General features: G+C 40.0%; 1 protein-coding gene across 42 annotated transcripts in view; it reads left to right on the top strand.

The window, feature by feature from the left end:
- Positions 1–16,654, top strand: part of USP54 (ubiquitin specific peptidase 54) — a 128,127-nt gene that overhangs the window by 23,580 nt on the left and 87,893 nt on the right. For 7 of the 42 annotated variants that reach the window (XM_060406648.1, XM_060406635.1, XM_060406639.1 and 4 more), the window contains exon 1: positions 3,867–4,100. The exons of the other annotated variants lie outside the window; for them this stretch is intronic. The gene's annotated coding sequence lies outside the window, so the exon portion shown is untranslated. Of the gene's footprint in view, positions 1–3,866; positions 4,101–16,654 lie in introns of those variants that run through there. 42 annotated transcript variants of the gene reach the window in all.

Below are 16,654 nucleotides of genomic sequence, written 5' to 3'. Positions count from 1 at the left end.
ATTACTCTCTAGTTGCAGTGCATAAGCTTCTTATTGTGGTGGCTTCTCTTGTCACAGAGTGCAGGCTCTCAGGCACACGTGTGGGCTCTAGGTTGCAGAGCGGGCTTCTCCGGTTGCGTCCCGTGAGTTTCTCTCTAGTTGTGGTGCAGGGGCTCAGTAATTGTGGCTTGCAGGTTTAGTTGTCCTGCAGCATGTGGAATCTTGGTTCTCTGACTAGGGATTGAACCCACATCCTCTGCATTGGAAGGTGGGTTCTTAACCATGCTAAATGTTTCTATAATGCTGGTTTGGTGGTGCTGAACTCTTAGCTAGCTTTTGTTTGTCAGTAAAACTTCATATTTCTCTATCAAATCTGAATGAAAGCCTTGGGAGGTAAAGTATTCTTGGTTATAGGTTTTTCCATTTCATCATTTAAAATATATTGTGCCACTCCCTCTGGCCTTCAGAATTCTACTGAACAACCTTATGGGAGTTCACCTGTAACTTTTTGCTTTTACATTGCTTATTTTTAATAGTCTCTCTTCTTTATCTTTAGTTTTTGCCATTTTAATTACAGTGTGTTTCCTTGTCATCCTCTTTGGATTGCTCCTTTTGGGATCTTTCTGTTTCCTGGGCCTGAATGTTTGTTTTCTTTTCCAGGTTAGGTAAGTTTTCTGGTATTATATCTTGAAATATGTTCTGTGTCTCTTTTTTCCCACTTTTGCTTCTGGGACCCCTACAATGTGAATGTTAGTATGCTTGATATTGTCCGAAAGGTCTTTCAAGCTGTCTTCATTTGTCTTTTTTCTTTTTAGCTTGAGTGATTTTCACTACTCTGTCTTCCAGCTTGCTGATCCATCCCTCTGTATCATCTAATCTCCTGTTGCTGCCTTCTAGTGTATTTTTTATTTCATTTACTGTATCTTCAGCTCTGTTTGGTTCCTTTTTATATTCTCCAACTCTATGTTAAAAACCTCTAACTTCTGACTCTCTTCATCCAGTCTTCTCCTGAGTTCCTTGAACATCTTTACGATCATTATCTTGAACTCTTTATTGAGTAGATTGCTTATCTCCACTCACTTAGTTCTTCTGGAGATTTAATCTTGTTCCTTCATTTGGAGCATATTCTTCTGTCATTTTGCCTGATTGGCTGTTTTTATTTTCATATATTTGGTGGATTGGCTTCTTTCCTGATCTTAGAGAAGTGGTCTTTTTCAGGAGATGTCCTATGACAGTAGTGTACTTACCTCTGGTCACCAGAGCTATGTATGTGGCTCCTTCTGTTGTGGTAGGCTATATTGCTATGAGTGGTCTGGTAGGTGTCACTGGCCACCTGTCTAGTTGGTTGCCAGGCCCTGACTTATGCAGAGGCTATCAGCTGCTGGTGGGTAGGGACGGGTCATGAGGGGGCTGGCTGTGGGGCTCCAGGGGTCCTGGGGCTAGTATTGGCACACTGATGGGCAGAACTATATTCCAGGGTGGGTGGTTGCGTAGCAGGGAGTCCTGGATCTATTGTTGGCCTGCTAGTGGGTAGGGGTCGTGGGCCTAGTGCCAGCCCACTGATGGGTGGGGGCAGGTTTCTGATATGACTGTGTGTGGGGTCCTGAGTATCTTGAAGCTGGTGTCAGCCTACTGGTAGTGGATTCCTGGGCTGGTGCCTGCCCATTGGTGGGCGAGGCTGTGTCCCAGAGTCTCTGGCTAGCCTGCTGGTAGTTGAGGCTATGTCCCTGCTTGGCTAGCGGCTTGACCTAAGGTGTGCCAGTACTGGTGTGGATAGGCTGGTAGATGGGGCTGGGTTCCAGGATTAATTAGCTAAAGGCAGGATTCCAAATTGGCGTTTGTCAGCACCACTGTCCGCATGTTGGGACAAGTGCCTCAGAATGGCTTCTGCCAGTGTCTTTGTCCCTAGAATGAGCTCCAGTTACCTCCTGCCTCTCCAGGAGACTCTCCAAGACCATCATTGGGTTTTGACCAGGCTCTTTATAAATTATTGCTTCTGCTCTGAGTCCCAGAGTGTGTGAGATTTTGTGTGTGCCCTTTAAGAGTGGGATCTCACACGTAAAGGGCTCCCACAGCCTGCTGTCTCTCCCAGATGTAAGTCCCACTGGCTTTCAAAGTCAAATGTTGTGGGGCTTGTTGTCCTGGTGCAGGAACCAGGGCTAGGAACCTGGATGTGAGGCATGGACTCCTCATTCCTTGAGGAGAACCGTGGCAATTGTAATTATCTTCCCATTTAGGCAATTGTAATTGCCTTCCTGGGGATGTGAGTCTTGACTACACCATATCACCACCCCTCCTACCTATCTTTTCTTCTTTATATCTTTAACTGTAGAAGAAATCTTTTCTGATGGTTTTCCAGTTTTTCTCATCAGTATTTCCTCTACATATAATTGTAATTTTGGTGTACCCATTGGAGGAGGTGAGTTCAAGGTCTTTCATCCTCTTGGGCACTTCTCTTGATTCTTTTGGATACCCAGAAGTGGAATTGCTGGATTGTATGATAGTTCCATTTTTAATTTTTTTTGAGAAATTGCCACACCATTGTCTACAGGGGCTGCACCATTGTATATTCCCACTAGCAGTTCCCATCTCTTCATGTCCTCAGTAACAACTGTAATTTTCTGGGGATTTTTTTTTTTTTTTAATTATAGCCATTCTAATGAGTGTTTTTGATTTTCATTGTTTTTGTGCTTTGCATTTTCCTAAAGACTCATGATTTTCAGCATCTTTTCATGTGCTTATTGGCCATTTGTATATCTTCTTTGGAGCAATGTCTATTTGAATCCTTTGTACCCTTTTAAATTGACTGTTGTTAAGTTTTAAGGAGTTTTTTATATATTCTAGATATTAGCTCCATATCAGATAAATGATTTGCAGATATTTTCTCCCATTGTGTGGGTTGCCTTTCACTCTTCTATGTCTTTTGATGCTCAGAATTTCTGTTTTAAAATATTTTATTATTTATTACTTAAGACCTTTAAAAAGAATAATACAGTAAGTATCCTTGTGTCTATTATCCAGCAAATTAAATATTACTAAATAAGTTGAAGGCCCCTGGGTTTTCCCTTCTTGATCACAAATCCCTTGCCATCTCTCAAAGGTAACCAGTAGTGAATTTGATGTTTTGCTGACTAATTTATATTCCAACGTCAGCCTCTTAGTGTATTAGAAGCTTACCATGACAGAGAATACTGCAGAAGTCCTTGGAATGCTGAGATGAGAAGGGTTAATTCTTAGATTTCTTTCTTTCTTTTTTTTTTTTTTAAGTTGAAAGCCCAGTTTGGCATGCTGTCAAATAGTTTTATGTAACAGGTGCACAGACATATTTTTTGAATGACTATTTGGTACCCATGTACTTTTGATTGAAAATAATTAAAATACCACTATTACATCATTTTGACATGAGTTCTACATATCTTTTGAGTTAGGATTATTATTTGCTTTGCTAGTGAATAGCCAGCTATGGCAAAGTGAATGTTTTCTTAGAGGTAGTGAAACTGAGGGGCAAACTTGAATTTGGAGCATTTAGCTATAACTGCATACAGTCCATTTAGCTGCCTCTGTTAATTGAGGCTTGTAGGCAGGACAAGCAGAATAAGAGATGTACAAGTGTTACATTCCTAGTTTAAAAAATGAGTTGTAAGTTCTGAAAAAGAGGAGTGATTCTTGTCAGGTCTGATTCTGGTCAAGGACCTGTTGAAACAAATAGTGTGATGTTTACAGGATCGTATGAAGGACCTGACCTCCATTGTAAAGTGAAAATAAGGTTCTTCTCTAGTGAGGCCATAATGAGAGCAGCAACTGCTAGTTCTGCCGCGACTGCCTAAACGTAGTGGCTGTGTGAGGTGGCCGGAGCAGGAAATGATTGCACGACAGTAGGCGTGTCCAGGGAAGGAGTTGTTCTGGCTCTGGCCAAGTGGTTACACAGGTGAGAGTGTCCCTTTAAACATACAAAGACCTGCTGGCTGGAGGAGGAGCAGCTTCCTGAGGATCAGGTGCACATCTGAAGGGATGAGCTCATTCTTCTAACCAGACCTGCTTTAGATGCTGAGTGAATGTTTTCCTAATTGCAAGTCCTGCAGCTGGGAGGATCAGGAAATGGTTGAAGCTTTAGCCACTTTGTAAGTAGGAAAAAAGAAAAAGCAGCAGTTTTGGGACTCTCTGGGAATGTGTGGTTGTGAATGTCAAGGTGAAGGTGCCACATGTGCACGTTTGCTTTTTCTCTAAGTTGAGGATTGCAGCAGTGAAGTGTATCATGGGTTGAGGAAAGCTTTGGTGGTTCTAGGTTTATTCTAGTGATTCTTTTTCAGGTGATTTAATAATTTATTTCCTAGACTGTCTTGTTTTATTTTTCTTCCCTAGGAAATAAAAGTCTTGAGGGCTCCCTTTTAATTAACAAAGATCATTATGGCTTTTTTAAAGCTTTAGTTAGTGGGACTTACTTTGCTTTTTAGTCCACTCTGCTTACTTTCAGAGCTCTATGCCTGATTCTGTTTTACTTTTGGTTTTAATTTACCTATTCAGTTTAAGTAAGCTTCTTTAAAATTAAGTTGGCTTAAAAGAGAAATATCAATTATTAATTAGTTTTTCTTAAACTTTTTTTCTTTTGAGATATTTCTCAAAATTCACTCAGAATTAGGGGTGATATATTCTTTACCCAGTTTCCCCCAGTGGTAACATCTTGAAAAACTGTAGTGCAGAATCACAACCAGTATACTGACATTGATACAGTGAAGGTGCAGAATATTTTCACCACCATAGGAAACATCATACTTCCCTTTTACAGCTACACCCACTTCCTTTACACCCACCTGGTCCTTAACTCTAGTCAACCAGTAACTGAAAAATCGGTTTTTAAGCAAGAAGTTTTGTCTGCTGTCTTAAGTAGTTTTGTGTTAGAGAGCTACATAGCTTTATGAAAAAGAGCCCTAGATAGACTGCAATAGATTTTGATTCATTGTAGCTCTTTGACCTTGGGTAAATAATTTAAATTTCCTTGTGCTTCAATTCCCCTATATATAGAATAGGATAATGGTATATTAAGTTCTTTACAACCTATTTAAAGGGTTTTTGAGAAATTCTAAATGTCTTTTAGAAGTACTGTATCAGTTCAGTTCAGTTCAGTCACTCAGTCGTTTCCGACTCTTTGCAACCCCGTGGACTTTAGCACGCCAGGCCTCCCTGTCCATCACCAACTCCCGGAGTTTGCTCAACTCATGTCCATTGAGTCGGTGATGCCATCCAGCCATCTCATCCTCTGTCGTTCCCTTCTTCTCCTGCCTTCAATCTTTCCCAGCATCAGGGTCTTTTCCAATGAGTCAGTTCTTCGCATCAGATGGCCAAAGTACTGGAGTTTCAGCTTCAGCATCAGTCCTTCCAATGAATATTCAGGACTGATTTCCTTTAGGATGGACTGGTTGGATCTCCTTGCAGTCCAAGGGACTCTCAACAGTCTTCTCCAACACGCAGTTCAAAAGCATCAATTATTTGGCGCTCAGCTTTCTTTATAGTCCAACTCTCACATCCATACATGACCACTGGAATAACCATAGTTTTGACTAGATGGACCTTTCTGGGCAAAGTAATGTCTCTGCTTTTGAATATGCTGTCTAGGTTGGTCATAACTTTTCTTCCAAGGAGCAAGCGTCTTTTAATTTCATGGCTGCAGTCACCATTGGCAGTGATTTTGGAGCCCCCAAAATAGTCTGTCACTGTTTCCCCATCTATTTCCCATGAAGTGATGGGACCAGATGCCATGATCTTAGTTTTCTGAATGTTGAGTTTTAAGCCAACTTTTTCACTCTCCTCTTACACTTTCATCAAGAGGCTCTTTAGTTCTTCTTTGCTTTCTGCCATAAGGGTGGTGAGAAATTCTAAATGTCTTTGAAAGAGAAGTACTGTATAAATTGTTATTAACAGCAAGGACAGTAATTTTCAAACTGGAAAGTATATAGCAAATTCTAAACTAGAAACTAGCCCAGGATAATCATTTTAAAGTGAATTAAAATTTTAAGGCTCAGTTGAATTTCAGATTACTGAATTAACTGGCTGATGATTTCAGAGTCAACGTTGTTAATTTTTGAGAAATCATAAAGACCAGAAAGAAACAACCATCCTGATATCCAAGGAAAAAAGGAAAGTAGTTGGAAAATTGCAGACTTGTAAAATTAATGTTAATCCAGAAAAATTACATAAGTGATCAAACAGATAATACGGAGTATTAACCAAAAAGATTTAGTATAGGTTTGATTATTATAAATAATTTCTTCTTATTTCTAAATTCTGTTACTTCTCTTTAGAACCACTAGGTTATTAGATCAAGAGATTGTTCTAGTTATAGTCATAATGCCAGTTTTCCAGTCTTTCATGATGCATTTGTAGCTGTTATATAGTAAAATATGGTTTGGTTGATTGACTAAATGAATGTGTAGAAAGACTGAATAACTGTACCCACTTAGACTCTTGATTTCACCAGGAAAAGTCTCTGGTGAATTTTCTTTGGACCTTGGATAGAGTAAAAAAAAAAATTAAAACATGTTAATCAGATATGTAAGTATTGCAAAGATGCAGGAATAGTTAATTTGACAGATGATGAATATAGCTTGAAAAATTATGCCCATAAGGTGAAATCATGGGGTCAAACTGAAATTAAATTTAGCAGGTATAAGTCCTTTGTTTAAATTCAAAACCTCAAATGCACAGTAACAGGATGAGGAAGAGCTGGTTGGGCAGTGGTTCATGTGAAAAATAACTGGGAATTTTGGTTAATCACGAATGTAGCAGTAATTGACTAGGTAATATGGCTGCTAAAAACGCCATTAGCTGTGTTACAAGTTTATCCAGGTCACAAAACTATTGGTTTCAATATGTTTTTGTACTAGTTTGGAAACACATTTTGCATATTGGTTTAAGTGTACACTGACAAAGTTGAGAGCATTTTAAGGAAGGCAGACTAGAGCAAAAATGGTCTGAAGTCCATTTATGTAGGAAACTGTTGGGATTTGGGTATTGAGAAATTGTAAAATAATTTAAAACAGTTATTTAAATTTTATGCCATTTAAAATGGAAAAAATATATAATACCACGTTCCCACCTTGCAGAATTAACTACTATTAACATTTACTTTTCTTCTTTCCTTCTTAGAAATAAAACAATAGAGATAAAACCAAGGCCCTTTTCCTCTTGCTCCCTACAAGGAAGTTTATCTTATTTTTATCAAAGTAACCTATGTTCATAGTTTAAAAAATTTGAATAGTTTATATGCATAGAAGAAAGAATAACAGTTATCCCCTCTCACAGTGGCAACCACAATCAGCTGTCTTAAATATTTGTAATAGTATACTTATAGCAATGACTTTTAAAAGCTATTAAATCTATAAAAAGTGTTTAATATGAGGGACATGAGGTGTTGGCACTTTTAAACACATAGATGTCTTCTCCCTTATATTTTTAACATAGTTACATATTTTGTGGGTGAAATCATTGTTGTTTATATTATACAGATATTGAACCTGGGCTACATACTCTGATGATAATGTTTTCCTTACATGGCTTTTAATTTTCCTTAGACATAATGGCCTTGCTTTTTTCTTTTTCTTTTTGACTGCACTGGGTCTTCATTGCTTTGTCCAGTTGCAGCGAGCAGGGCCTTCTCCATAGTTGTGAGCTCCTCATTGTAGGGACTTCTCTGTTTCTGAGCACAGGCTCAGTAGTTGAGGCTCGAGGGCTCTAGAGTGTGGTCTCAGCAGTTGTGGTACATGAGCTTAGTTGTTTCGCAGTATGTAGAATCTTCCTGGACAGGGATCGAGCCCATGTCCCGTGCATTGGCAGGTGGATTCTTATCCACTGCGCCACCAGGGAAGTCCTGCCTTGCTTTTTCCATTTGATTGGTTTTCAAAGTTCTGATCACTGTTATCTCATTCCAAGACTTGTAGAGGACTTCCCTGATGGCTCAGATGGTAAAGCGTCTGCCTACAATGCGGGAGGCCTGGGTACAGTCCCTGGGTTGGGAACATCTCCTGGAGAAGGAAATGGCAACCCACTCCAGTATTCTTGCCTGAAAAATCCATGGACGGAGGAACCTAGTAGACTATAGTCCACGGGGTTGCAAAGAGTCGGACACGATTGTGCTGGTAGGCTAAGACTCATAGATAGGATCTAAAACTTGACTCCATTCATTCAAATTCAGTAAATAAGTTTTCAATCTTTTTCCCCCCTCAGAAATCTACCTTGTATATTCCATTTTAAAAATTATATATAGCATTAAATCTTAAGACTATATCACATTGTATTTATCCATTCTCCTTTGATGAACATTTAAATTGTTTTCAGTTTTCGTCTATTTTAAAAAATATACACATATGGGAATTTTCCTAGGCTACAATGAGAAGTGAAATTGCTAGTTATCTGTTGCTGCATAACAAATTACCTCAAAATTTTGCAACTTAAAACAACACATATTTGTTATCTCTGTTTCTGTGAGTCAGGTATCAAGGTGTATCTCTCATAGGCTTTCATCAAGTTGTTAACAGGGGCTTTGATTTCATGTGAGGATTCAACTGGGGGAGGATCACATTCCAGGTTCTACCTCTCATGTGGCATGATTCGGTTGCTCACAGGTTAATTGATTGAGGACCTTAGTTGTTTACTAGCTTGTTGGCTGAAGCATCCTTCAGTTCCTTGCCTTGTGGGAGTCTCCATACAACATGGCAGCTGACTTCCATGACAGTGAAGAAGATGGAAGCCAGAGTCTATAACCTAATCCTGGAAATGACATCCCATCACCTTTGCTGTATTCTGTTCATTAGAAGCAAGTTACCAGATCCAGCCCATAGACTAAGAGTGGGGATTATATGAGGGGGTGAATAAAGTTGTATACTGCTTTGAGTCATGGCTGTAGTAGAGTATTTAGCTTGGAAAGAGATGATTAAGGGAACGCATGAGTTTTGTCTTCTAAATTTGAAAGGCTTGTACGCATGCATGCTAATAAGTCTCTTCAGTCGTGTCTCACTCTTTCTGAAGCCCGCCAGGCTCCTCTGTCCATGGGGATTCTCCAGGCAAGAACATTAGAATGGATTGCAATGCCTTTTTCAGGGGATCTTCTCCACCCAGGATTGAACCTATGTCTCTTATGTCTGTTGCGTTGGCAGGAGGGTTTTTTACCAGTCGCAACACCTGGGAAGCCCAAAAGGCTTACATAAAGAGGAAACAGAAGATCTGTTTTTGATCAGAGATTAAACTAAGAACAGTAGATGGAAATTAAAATGTATGGCCTTATAGGATAATGTAATTTCTGTTCTTGAACATATTCTGATAGAAGGTAGGTGACCACTTGTAAAAAGGATTATTAAAAAGTTTCTTGCATTAGGTTAGAAACTTAACTGTATGCTCTCTAAAGATTATTTTTACTCTAAGATTTTGTGATTATAAATAGGTGAGTTTTAAACTGTTAGTGTTTGAGTAGTTTATTAATCACTACTCAGGAAGAAGTATATAGGATTACATGTGTATTTGCATATATGAGGCTTCATTTAGAAGATCTAGGTTAAAAAGTTCAGAGGAGAGCTATAAATTTACACTTTTAATTATTGATTAATTATTACTGTTCTTATCCTGTTTTTATATTCCTTTGGCTACCATGAAATGTTTACTGATACAATTCTTATTTTAAAATAATAGCAGTAACTCAGTTTTTTTCTTCTAACAAAAGTCTTTTTATTGTAAAACATAGAAAATACAAACAAGGAAAAAATTAAGAAGTAAATATCCTATAATCTTCACACCCAAAGATTATACTAGTAATAACTATATTAACACCATGGTATAATGGTATATTGGAGAAGGCAGTGGCACCCCACTCTAGTACTCTTGCCTGGAAAATCCCATGGACAGAGGAGCCTGGTAGGCTGCAGTCCATGGGGTCGCTGAGGGTTGGAAACGACTAAGCGACTTCACTTTCGCTTTTCACTTTCATGCATTGGAGAAGGAAATGGCAACCTACTCCAGTGTTCTTGCCTGGAGAAGAATCCCAGGGACGGGGGAGCCTGGTGGGCTGCTGTCTATGGGGTCGCACAGAGTTGGACACGACTGAAGTGACTTAGGAGCAGCAGCAGCAGCATAATGGTATATGGGGCTTCCCTGGTGGCTCAATGGTGAAGAATCTGCCTGCAGTGCAGAAGATGCAGGAAGCTTGGGTTTGATCCCTGGGTCAGGAAGATCCCCTGGAGGTGGAAATGGCAACCCGCTTCAGTATTCTTGCTTGGAGAATCCCCTGAACAGAGGAGCCTGGCAGGTTACAGTCCATGGGGTTGCAAAGAGTTGGACGTTACTGAAATGACTGAGCTCGCACACATAATGATATATAATCTCTGTGCCCTGTTAATTTTGTGTACACAGATACACACACACTTTCCTTATTTGTGGTACTATGTTCTATAGTATCATTGCAAATGCTGAATTAATGAATACTGAATTACTGCTCCTAGGGGAATTACAGGGTTAGATTCCTCTGAGCTGCTGATTCCATTTTTGTTAACTAATCAACATGTAACCTTGTTTTATGTGTGTTTTTGTTAAGACACATTATTTAATATATATTATTGATTCATTAACATTGAACTCATGGTAAATAGCACTGTAATTTATGCCTGAATGAACCTTATCTAACAAATGTATTCTCTAGAAGGCACATCACAGCCTTCTTGCACTTAGAAACAGTAGACAGCACTTCTGCACGACACTTGGGAGTCATTTTAAACAGTGAAATCACTGACCAAAAGCACAAAAATGTGAAGAATATTGCACTAAATAAGCCACTAAAAGGACACTGGTTTATAGTTTGAAATCTGAAACCAGAAGGCTGCATATCTCCCCAGCCTTGGACCTCAACTGGTAATGTACACATCGGGCAACTCAAATTTTTCACCATCTGCATTCACATGTCCGTGAGTGACCGAGAAAATGTTGCAGGTCTTGATTTTGAGGTTACAGATGAATTTTAGTGAGTAGGAAAATTTACCTATGAGGAATCCATGTAATAAGGATTGACTCTGTGTGTGTGTGTGGTAGCTTTTGTTTTCCATTTTGCTTAGTTTTATAAAACTGAACAGTTTTGAAAATACTATTATAACCTGCCCTTTTCACCTAACCTTCTAACCATTTGTTCCTTCAGCAAGTTATTTATGTGTGCCCACTATGTGTCTACATGGTGTACTAGACTCTGAAGATTTGTTGTTGTTCAGTCACCAAGTTGTGTCCGACTCTTTGTGACCCCATGGACTGCAGCATTACGGGCTTCCCTGTCCCTCACCATCTCCTGGAGTCTGCCCACGTTCATATCCGTTGAATTAGTGATGCCATCCAACCATCTCATCCTCTCTTGCCCCCTTCTCCTTCTACCTTCAGTCTTTCCCAGCATCAGGGTCTTTTTCCAATGAATCAGCTGTTCACAACAGGTGGCCAAAGTATTGGAGCTTCGGCTTCAGCATCAGTCCTTCCAATGAGTATTCAGGGTTGATTTCCTTTAAGACTGACTTGTTTGTACTTGCTGTTCAAGGGACTCTCTGAAGATACAGTAGCAAGTAAGATAAACAAAGTCCCTGCCTTTTGGAGCTTGTGTTCTAATGGGAAAGGCAGATAATGAGAAATGCCTGGTAGTGATAAAAGCAATTAAAAAAAATAAAGCAGGGTAAGGAGATAGGTGTTTGATAATTTTATTTCATTATTTTAATTTAATACACTTTTTTAAAGTAAATACTGATTTTATTGGTAGTTGGCAATTTTAATTAATTTTACTGAAGTATAGTTCAATAAATTGGTTTACAATGTTGTGTTTCTGGTGTACAGCAAAGTAATTCAGTTATATATATATATATCGTTTATACATATGAAGTATATAGTTATATACAATTATAAATGTAATAACTATATTTAAATATATAATATAATTATGAACATTTTAAAATTATATTTATTTTTGTCTGTGCTGGGTCTTGGTTGCCACATGTGGGCTTTTTTCTGGTTGCAGTGAGTGGAGGCTAGTCTCTCGTTGTGGTGCACTGAGTTCTCTTGTTGCAGAACACAGATTCTAGGGCGTGCAGGCTTCAATTGTTGCAGTGCACAGGCTCCAGAGTTTGGGCTCAGTAGTTGTGGCCTACGGGCTCAGCTGTGGGGGTCTTTCTAGACCAGGGATCGAACCCACTGAATTAGCAGGTGAATGCTTATCATCACTGAACCACCAGGGAAGCCCAAGGAGGGTACCATGTAAATAGAGACCTAATTGAAGCAAAGTAGTGGCCTATGCAAAGAGCTGGGGAATGGGCATTCAATGGAGAGAGATTCGCGGTGGAAAAGCCTGGAGGTGGGAACTAGCGTGTCATTTTCTGAAAAATGATGGGGTGGGCAGAGAGCAGTAAAGATGAAATTGTTGAGAGAAGTAGGGACTAAATCATGAGGGATTTAAGATTAAGGATCCATGGGCTTCCCTGGTGGTCCAGTGGCTAAGAGTCCCTTGAAATGCAGGGAATGCTGATTGGATCTCTAATTGGGGATCTAAGATCCCACTTGCTGAGGAGCAACTAAGCCCACATGCCGCCACTGCAGAGTCTTCCTCAGACCATAACAAAAGATCCCACATGCTCCAACTAAGACTGGAAGCAGCCAAATAAGTAAGTAAGTAAATAAGATTAGAAATCTGGATTTCATTCAGAATGTAATGGGAACTCACTGGAGTGTTTTATGTGGAATAATAATATTGATTTTTAAAAAAAGATTATTCTGGTTGCTGTGTGAAGAAGTGATTGTCATGGAAGCAAGGACAGCAGATACTGGCTACTGCAGTATTCTATGCAATAAACATAGGTGACTTTGTCTAGGATGGTAGCAGTGTAGGTGGTAAGAAGGGATAAGTTTTGAGAGTAACATCAATAAGATTTGCTGATGGACTGGTGAGGTGTCAGGAAAGAAAGGAGTCAAGCATGACTCCAGTTTTGCCCTAAAGAAGTGAGTGAATGGTAGAGCTTTTTACTATGATAGGGAAGACTGTGGAGGAGCTGATTGGGGTATATATGATAAGAATCAAGATTTTTTTCTTTGGGGTGTGTTAGGTTTGAAATACCTAGTAGACATCCAGGGGGTAATGTTCAGTAGGAAGTTGAATATACAAGTGTGGACCTCAGGGGAAGAGATTGGAGCTGGAGATAAAAAGAATGGTGATTATATCTCCATTTCAATAAATATTTATCTACAACATAAGTTTTTCGTGGTTGATTCATGTTCCATTGTATTGATGTCTGCTATCCTTTGTGATGAATAACTTTGTAAATTCTTATTTTAAGTGAATTCCTCTTGGGTATTTGCAATACAATTCTGACATTAACTAACCAGAGTTAGCTTAACGTTCTCTTGTTAAGGGCACAGTTTCTCATGAGACTATCTGAACTTTGGACTCCAAGTGCAAGTTCAGGAGTCTCCAAGATACTTGCATCTCTGATCAATCAGATATAAATTCAAGAGTTCCCCTGATTCTCTCAGGTTTGATCATTTGGTGGAGCAACTCACAGAACTCATGAAAATGCTGTCCTTATGATTACAGTTTGTTTTTGTTTTGGCTGTGCCATGCAGCTTGTAAGATCTTAGGTCCCCAACTAGGGATTGATCCTGGGCTCTGGCAGTGAAAGAGCTGAGTCCTAACCACTGGACCACCAGGGAATTCCTGATTACGGTTTTATTATAGTGAAAAGTTACAATTTGAACCAGCAAAAGGAAGAGATACATAGGATAAGTCTGGGAGGATCCTCAAAGCAAAGCTTCTGTATCTTCAGGATGTGTCACCCTTCTCACACATGGATGAGTGTTATCAACCAGGGAAGTTCACCAACTCAGTGTTCAGAGTTTTTCCTGGGACTCCGTTATATAGATATGATTGATTGAATCGTTGGCCTGTGTGATTGAACTCAGTCTCCAGCCTCCCCCTCTATTTCCCAGAGGTCTGTCTGAGATCATGTGACTCAAAGCCCCAACCTTCTAACCACACAGTACTTGGGCTTTCCAGTACTGCCAGTCCCTATCCTGAAACTATCAAGGGGCCCACTATGAGTTACCTGGTTAGTGTTAATTCAGTGTGACTGGAAGGGCCCAACATGAATAACAGAGATACTTGTATCATTTGAGAAATTCTGAAGGTTTAGAATCTTCCCTGTCAAGAACCAGAGACAAAAATTAGATTCTTATTATACAACTGTATTAAAACCCAGTTCAGATATTACTTTCCAAGGTTATAGTTCTTTTTTTCTCTCATTAGACAGTGATCATTTAGAAGGTCCTCTGATTTTAGTCATATTTGCATTTCTAACATTAGCACTGTATCTGGCTTGGAATTTTCCAGACCAGAATACTGGAGTGGGTAGCCTTTCCCTTTTCCAGGGGATCTTCCCAGCCCAGGGATTGAACCTAGGTCTCCCAAATTGCAAGTGGATTCTTTACCAGCTGAGCTACAAGCGAAGCCCGTGAATACTGGAGTGGGTAGCCTATCCCTTCTCCAGGGGATCTTCTCGACCCAGGAATTGAACTGGGGTCTCCGAAGTTGCAGGCTGATTCTTTACCAACTGAGCTATGAGGGAAGCCTATAATAGATGCTCAGTAAGTATTTAATGAACTAAAATATTTTAAGAAATAATTTGTGGGTAGATGGGAGGTTCAAAATTTCTTTGTAGAGTTGCTTTGAGATCAAATAAATAGTCTTCACTTCTTTTTGCTTCATTCATCTTCATTTGCTGTTATTTAAATATTTTATGCTTTTATGTAGATGTCAAATTTACATAATAAATAACAAGGAAATTTCTCTTTTTAAAGTGAATTCATCAGGGACTTCTCTGGTGGTCCAGTGGTTAAGACTGCATGCTTCTAATGCAGGGGGCAGTGGTTTGATCCCTGGTTGGGGAATTGATGCTTTTGAACTGTGGTGTTAGAGAAGACTCTTGAGAGTCCCTTGGACTGCAAGGAGATCCAACCAGTCCATTCTGAAGGAGATCAACCCTGGGATTTCTTTGGAAGGAATGATGCTAAAGCGGAAACTCCAGTACTTTGGCCACCTCATGTGAAGAGTTGACTCATTGGAAAAGACTTTGATCCTGGGAGGGATTGGGGGCAGGAGGAGAAGGGGATGACTGAGGATGAGATGGCTGGATGGCATCACTGACTCGATGGACGCGAGTATGAGTGAACTCTGGGAGTTGGTGATGGACAGGGAGGCCTGGCGTGCTGTGATTCATGGGGTTGCAAAGAGTCGGATACGACTGAGCAACTGAACTGAACTGAACTGGGGAATTAAAATCCCACATGCCATGTGGCCAAAAATAAATAAATATTTTTAAAAAGAAAGAAAAATGAAATTTGCAATTTAAAAAAATTTAGCAGTTCTTTAGATAGCAACCTTTTCTTTTCTTTAACTGAAGTATAGTTGACTTACAATGTTGTGTTAATTTCTACTGTACAACAAAGTGATTCAGTTATGTATATACTTTAAAAATTCTTTTCCATTATGGTTTATCTCAGGATATTGAATATAGTTCCCTGTGCTATACAGTAGGACCTTGTTATCTGTCCTATATGTGATAACTTGCATCTGCTAACCCCAAACTCCCAGTTCATTCTTCTACCACCCCTCCACCCCCTTGCCAACCATAGTCTGTTCTCTATGTCTGTGAGTCCCATTTTATGGATGGGTTCATTTGTGTCAGATTTTATTTTACTTACATAGTTTTAAAAATTGAGCTTTCCTGGAATTCTTCCTTCCTTCATTTCTGGCTGCATTGGGTCTTAGTTGCAGTATGCAGGATCTTTGTTGCTGCACCCAGGATCTTTTGTTGCATTTCACAGTTTTCTAATTGTGGGCTCATGGAGGCTAAGTTGCCCCACAGCGTGAGGGTTCTTAGTTCCCCAGCGAGGGATTTAACCCTGGCCCCCTGGTTGGAAGCACAGTGTCTTAACCACTGGACCACCCGGGAAGTCCCTTCCTTGATTTCTTTAGTGACTCGTGGGTTTTTTGGGCTTCCCAGGTGCCTCAGAGGTAAAGAAACTGCCTTCCAATGCACGAGACTTGAGTTTGATCTCTGGGTTGGGAAAATCCCCTGGAGAAGGAAATGGCAACGCACTTCAGTATTCTTGTCTGGGAATTCTCATGGACAGAGGAGTCTATTGTTTAGACTCCACATGTTTGTATGTGTTTGTATTGTTTATCTCTGCTCCATTTAGTTCCTTTTCTGAGGTTTTATCTTGTTCCTTGTTTAGAACATATTCCTCCGTCTTCTTATTTTGCCTAATTCTCTGTTTATTTCTGTTATTAGGTAGGTTGTTTAAGTTTCCTGAACTTGGAGAAATGACCTTATATAGAGACTTCCTATGAGGCCCAGCAGCAAATTCCTCTCTGGTCACTGGGCTGTATGCCCTAGGGCTATCCCCTGTGTGGGCTGCATGGGGCCATTGTATAGTTGTGGTTGGGTGACTACTATAGCCAGTAGGTGGGTCTGGCTCCAGGCACAGTTGGCTGCCAGCCCAGTGGTGGACAGGACTGAATTCTGGCGTGGCTGGCTGCATGGTCCAGGGTTCCCTTGTTTGGTGCTGACCTGCTGGTATGGGCAGGGCTGTGTCTTGGAATGACTGGCTGTGTGGCTCAGGG

The sequence above is a fragment of the Ovis aries genome, chromosome 25, assembly GCF_016772045.2.
Source record: "Ovis aries strain OAR_USU_Benz2616 breed Rambouillet chromosome 25, ARS-UI_Ramb_v3.0, whole genome shotgun sequence".
In the NCBI taxonomy this organism is placed as follows: Eukaryota; Metazoa; Chordata; class Mammalia; order Artiodactyla; family Bovidae; genus Ovis; species Ovis aries.
The sequence above is the reverse complement of the archived record's forward strand: the minus strand, read 5'-3'. Positions and strand labels throughout refer to the sequence as shown.